The sequence below is a fragment of the Octodon degus genome, unplaced genomic scaffold (assembly GCF_000260255.1).
Source record: "Octodon degus isolate 3935 unplaced genomic scaffold, OctDeg1.0 scaffold00008, whole genome shotgun sequence".
NCBI classification, from domain to species: Eukaryota; Metazoa; Chordata; class Mammalia; order Rodentia; family Octodontidae; genus Octodon; species Octodon degus.
This window is the reverse complement of record NW_004524584.1, coordinates 9,597,100-9,603,723: the sequence shown is the minus strand read 5'-3', so window position 1 is coordinate 9,603,723 and position 6,624 is coordinate 9,597,100. Positions and strand designations below refer to the sequence as shown.

Below are 6,624 nucleotides of genomic sequence, written 5' to 3'. Positions count from 1 at the left end.
TTTTTTAAGTTCTATTAATAGTTTTTAATTCTCTTTGACTTTTTCTCCTGGTCTTCTGTTAGCCTTTCTGCAGGTAGCTTCTTCAATCCCTTCATCTTCTTGATTTGTAGTTTGTTTAGGTCTTGTTTCTACATATAAATCCTTCCATAAGTTGAAAGTCTCCTGGAACATATTTTTCTTCTTTTTTGGCTTGAGAACTTTTGGCATTTTCATAGATAACTTATAAAGGTCATCTGAAGCCAGGTGTGTCTTCCACAGAACCAGGTCCAATGAAGATCCCATCTCTTTCAACTCAATCCGTGGTGTTCTGCAACCAGATTTCTTTTCTTTTTTTTTTTCAGATTTCTTTAAGAGCAACTTATATCTGTGAAAGTAAACCTTCCCCTTCAGAACAGTGAAATGCAGAATGTACTTTAACCCAGCCAGGTGCATGTTTGCCACCATGGGGCCTTTGAAGAGGCTTTTCAGCCTTCTGTAGTCTTATATCACATCAAAATCATCGCCAGCAAATATTAACATAGGTTTTGTTCCCTTAGGACATTTACAGTTCTTAGTATATTTTAGAGACACAAATTCCTCAGTACCTAATTCAATCATAACCAGCACACGGTAGTCATACATACAACCTATTATATTACTGGGTTATTGGGATGCTTCTTATTATGGGATCAAAACATGAGCAAAGAACAACCTGATTTCTTTGAAAAGAATTCCAGTGATGTTTGATGTCTGAATGGTCTTGTCATATTTTTCTTTTTATACAGAACTCCACATGGTTTTTTCAGTGTACACATGTCTTTCAGGACTTGGGTCACCGTTGCATTTGCATTTCCCCCTTTAATCAGCATGGCATTTTTAATATTTTCACGAAGTTTTGGTTCTCACTTCTCAAGGAATCTCTTGGCTCTTTTTTTTGGGCTTTACAACTCGGTCCAAGGTACCCATTGCTACCACAGCTCAGTCCAGCCAATACCTGTGCACTACACAGATGCATGAGATAAGTGCCTGCACCAGAGCCTAAAAGATAGAAAATTCTTAATAACCCAATATCAGTCAATTAAATTGAACATGTAATTTTTTAATCCAACAAATAAAAGCCCAGGTCCTGACAAATTCACTGCTGAATTTTACAATAACTTTAAAGGAAATATAATACCACTCTTCAAAGTATTTAATGAAATTGAAAAGGATGCATTGCTGAAAGTAAGCATTACCTTAATGCTAAAAGCAGAAAAAGATTCAACTAATAAAGAGAACTAAGGCCAATTTTCTTAGTGAACTTAGATCAAAAAGATTATACACTGTGACCAAGGAAGGTTGATCCCAGAGATGCAAGTTTTGAAACTACAAAAAATCTAGAAACATAGGACACCACATTTAAAAAGCCAAGGACAAAAACCACATGATCATCTCAATGGACCTGGGAAAGACATTTGACAAAGACCACCACCAATTCAGGGTAATAATAAACCTTACAAAAAATTAAGATAGAAGGTCATCATCTCAACCTTTCAAAATCCATCTCTGACAAAACAACGGCTAACATCATATTAAATGTTTAAAAACAGAAAAATTTCACACTAAAATCAAGAACAAAACAAGGATGATCACTATCAGTACTCCTATTCAATACACTTACAGAAATATTACACAGAACAATCAAAAAAAGAGAAAGAAATAAAAAGAATATGGCTAGGAAAGGGAGAGGTTAGATTATCATTATTTACTAACGATGTGATACTCTACACAGAAGATGCCAAAAACTATGCAAAAAACCACTTGAGTTAATAACCAAATTCTGTAGCATGATAGAATACAAATTCAGCACTCAGAAATCTCTAACACTACTTTCCATGGAGAACAAGTCATTCAGGGTGAAATTATGGAAACAGTATCATTCATAATTGCATCAGGAAGAATTAAATACTTAGGAATCAATTTATCAAAGGAAGTGAAAGATTAATAAATAAAAACTGCAATACTCAGAAAAAGGAGATCAAAAAGGATATTTAAAAATGGAAAGATACTTTTGTTCTCTAATAGGAAGAAAAAATATAGTGAAAAAAAGCTTTACTTCCACAGCTATTACATATGTTATCCAGGTTTAGTGCAATTTCTCTCTCTCTCTCTCTCTCTCTCTCTCTCTCTCTCTCTCTCTCTCTGTCTCTCTCTCTCTCTCTCTCTCTCTCTCTCTCTCTCTCTCTCTCCCCCCTCTCGGCAGAACCAGGGACTGAACTCAGGCCCTTGTGCTTGCCAGGAAAGCACTTATTCCACTAAGCCATCTCCCCAACCCCAAATTCTTTTCAAAATATCAGTTGTATACTTCATAGAACTAAAATGTGTAACTCTTACATTCATGTGGAACCAGGAGAGACCTAAAAATAGCAATAGGACATATGGGCAATAAGGACTAAGATGAGGACATCATTACCCCTGATTTGAAGTTATACTACAAAGCTACCATTGTAAAAACAGCATGGTACTGGAAAAAAAAACACACCTAAGGGCTAGTGTAACAACATAAGAGATGTGGAAACAACTCTGAGCACACCCAAATACCTTATTTTGACAAAGGAACAAACATCTTTAATGGAAGAAAGATAGACTCTACAATAAATAGTACTGAGAAAGGCGGATTTCCACATACCAAAAATTGAACCTAGGCCCAAATCTTTCACCACATACTAAACTGAAATTAAAATGTGTCAGATACCTAAAATTAAAATGGATCAAACACCTAAATGCTAAAACAGAGATGCTAAATTTGCTGGAATATAAAACAGGTAAAATTCTGGAAGACATAGGTGTAAGCAAAGACTTCATAAACACAACTCTGATTGCCCAGGAAATATTACAAAGAATCAATGACTGGGATCACAACAAATTAAAAAGCTTTTTTGTGGAAAAAGAAACAACGGTGTGAACAACCAACCATGGAATGGAGAAAAATATTTACCAGCTACTTTCAAATATAGGATTAACATTTAGAATATATAGAATTAAAAAAATATCAGATGCCCAATTTAAAAGCCCAATCTAAAATTGGATGAACAGATATTTTTCTGTTGAAGAAATACAAATAGTAACTAAATATATTTAAAAATGCTCAACATCCTGTTAATTTGAGAAATACATATTAAAACAAGATACACTCTCATCTTACTCTAGAAAGCATCATTATCATCAAGAAATCAACCACTGAGGGCCAACCAGATAGTTCAACAAATTAAAGCACCTTCTTAGGCAGGCACAGAGACTGGGATTCTATCCACAGCTTGCTGCTGGCCCCGCCCCCGGGGTCCCACTGAGATGGCAATTGAGACTGGGAGTGGTGGCACGCACCTGTAACGCAGCACTTGGGTAGCTAAAGACAGGAGCATCACTACAAGTCTGATCTGTGTAGTGAGACCTTGTAGACCCTGTACTAAACACACTTTTAAAAATTTAAAGAAAAAGGAATTCAATCATTAACTAGCGCTGGCAAGAGTGTGGGGGAAAAGAACCATTCTCCACTGTTGGTGGGGATGTAATGTGGTACAACCACTGTGGCAATCAATGTTTAGTTTCCTCAAAAGATTAAAAGTAGAGGTTCTATTTGACCCAGCCGTTCCCCTCCTAGGTATCTTCCTGTATGAATTAAAAATTATCATAGCACACTGATATTTGCATATTCATGTTTATAGCTGTACAACTTATAATAACTAACTTTTGGAAACATCCTATAGTACTATCAACAGACAAAGGTATAAAGAAAATGCATTTATACAGAGTGAAAGACTGCTATGCAATAAGGAGGGATAAATTTGAGTCATTTTTAGGAAAATGAACACACATTGAGGCCATAATCTTAAGTGAAACAAATTGAACACACAAGTTTAAATATCACTTTATTTCTCTATGTGATAAATCCAAAGTGTAAACAAGAAACACAATTGAGGCTAAGTATTGGGAAGTAGGAAGAACATGTTCAAATGGAAGGTGAACAAGTGAGGGGAGAGGGAAGGAAGGGAAATGAAAAAAAAAAGAATTGAGCAAAAAGTAGAAGCAAAGCTTTTGTAAATGGGGTGGGGAAGAAGTATTGAAGGAAGGTGAAGAGAATAGGAAAAAAAGAAGAGTCAGGATATATTACATAAAGGTACTAATTCCTTATGATGAATGTGATCAATATGTATGACAAATATGTGCTAGTAAAAATATAATGTTAAAAATATGTTTTCTCTATGTGAGAATGAAAGAGAATAGGACAAAAAGTTTAAGTATACTAATAAATTTTTGATGTGAGAGTATTTTGTATGCCAAGATTTGCACTACCAAAACAGAAAAATAAAACTAACAGCAAAAGCTGGAAATGCACATGTATGTTGAGAATAGTTTGTGGAACATATAGTTCATAGGAAAAAAATGTATATTTTGATTATTGTAAGCTTTTCACTTATTTGTTTGAGCCCATCTCAGTGTACCTTCTTCCATTAACTTAATTATTTCCAAGACTCTGGTAAAGAAGGGCATGTCAATTCTACATGCATGGGAAAGCTGGCTGTAGACTTGCCTGAGTTTTTAGGGGTAAAAAAAAATGTCAAATGCTTTTGTTTTCAAACCAAATTACTCACAAACAAAAACATTTGTGAACTTCGGGACCCCTGTATTCCTCCTTGATATTTGAAGATTAGGGGCTATAACCCTGACTCTCATCATTCCTTTCATGTCTCAAGCCTCTTCTCCAGTTTAACTGGTGCTGTCAGACAAAGTTATAACTCTCATTTTTGAAATTAATAAGAAACACGAGTTTTCTACATGACTAGCAGAGACATATAAGTGGATCAGTTATGTAAACTGACAGAAACCTGCCTCTTTAGATCACTCCAGCCTACACTGTGATGCTCATTATTGCTGACTTCATGATATATTAAATGTATTTATATTTCCTAAATGTACAAGTTTTCACAGATTCAAAACTGAAAAACATTTAATCATACAGTTGACTTCTAGATTAAATTATTCATACTGATAAATTGTTACACTCAAATATCTGTGCTCTCCTTTACTTGTTTTCCAAATAATTGTGATAAAATATACATACCAATCTAACACAAGACAGTCCATCAAAATATACAAATACTTTTTTAAGATTTATGTCTATGTCACTATTTTGTGTTTATCACATATTTATATCACATAAAGATGCTCAAACATTGCATAGCTCAAGCAATGTCATGTACAATACATCTATAGGTAGATACATGTTTAGGTGACATTCTATTAAATTATAACAAATTTATATAAAATTTTTCCATGTCACTTAATATAATAATGCATCATGACCTTTATGCTAATCTGTTATGTTGCCCTTGATCTCACGTTTTCTCTATATAATTTTATAATCGGTATATGCTAATATGTTATAAGGATTCAACTTCCAAGACAACCATGATTGATAAAAACTAACAATTCCCTGACCAACCCCTTAGTGTTATCCTGGATTTGGCTTATGTTGTGGAAACTCTACAAATGGATCTGCACTTACTCATAATGGAAATAATGAAATGCACTTTCATATAGTTAGATGTTCACCAAACTTGGTGAAGAACATGTTAAATGTCATTTTTGCTCACATTTTTCCAAAATAATATTACCCTCACAAATCAAAACAGATAATGATACTGCCTATACTTTCAATTCCCTGAAAACATTTCTATTTCTCCATTTCTGCCATGTAAAACATCACCAAAATCTACAATAAAGGCAAGCCATTATTTGTAAAATGAACCAATAAGTTTCCTCAAGTACTAATTGTTAAACAAAAAGAAGATGGAAATATGTGGAAAGAATTTAATTTAATAAGACTTTTAATTTTTAAATTATGATTTAGAAAGTTTCACAGCAGTACAAAAATAAAACCTCACCAGTCAAGCTGAACAGATGCTACAAAGTTCAAGAATTCCCTTCACTTCTAAAAACCTATTTCTTGCAAAGATCACAAAAATTACATACAAATTCAAAATTACAAAGACGAAAAAGTTCCTTATCTCTCTGCATTTGCTGACATGTATACCTCAGATGAGTGGTATATTTTATTGGAGCCATTGTTTTATCTTACCTGTTTTTAATATAGTCACATGGTATTATATCTTGTATCTGGATGTCCCCCCAAAGCCTCATGTAGTCAGTCATAGGTGGGGTTTTTCCAGGGGTGGCTGGATCTACAATGTAAAGCACTGGGATTAATTCATGTACAATGCTAGGGGAAGGACACTAGGATTAAATGTATATTACTGTCTCAGTTACCTTTCTCTCCTTGCTGGAAGAAAATACTCAATACCCAGAATTAAGAAAGGAAAGTTTATTTAGCTCAGTTTGTGGAGGTTTCAGTCCATACTCAGCTGGCTCTAAGGCATTGTGGCACATGGCAGAGGCAACAGTTCATGCGAGCAGAAATAGCAAAAAACAAAAGGAGGAACAGCAGCAACTGCCTCTCTCCTTTCCTTATATTATATGCAGACTACCCTGGGATGGAGATGTATAACTCACACAATGACCATGCCCTCCTCTTGCGCAGAATGAGGGTGTTTACAAAGTAAGAAGCTTGAGGGCCAGGGGGATGGCTCAGTAGAGAAGGAGGAGGAG

The 6,624-nt window shown here is 34.7% G+C and overlaps 1 pseudogene; it reads right to left on the bottom strand.

The window, feature by feature from the left end:
• Positions 1–14: 14 nt before the first annotated feature.
• On the bottom strand, positions 15–945 carry LOC101564759 (annotated as a pseudogene).
• Positions 946–6,624: the final 5,679 nt, after the last annotated feature.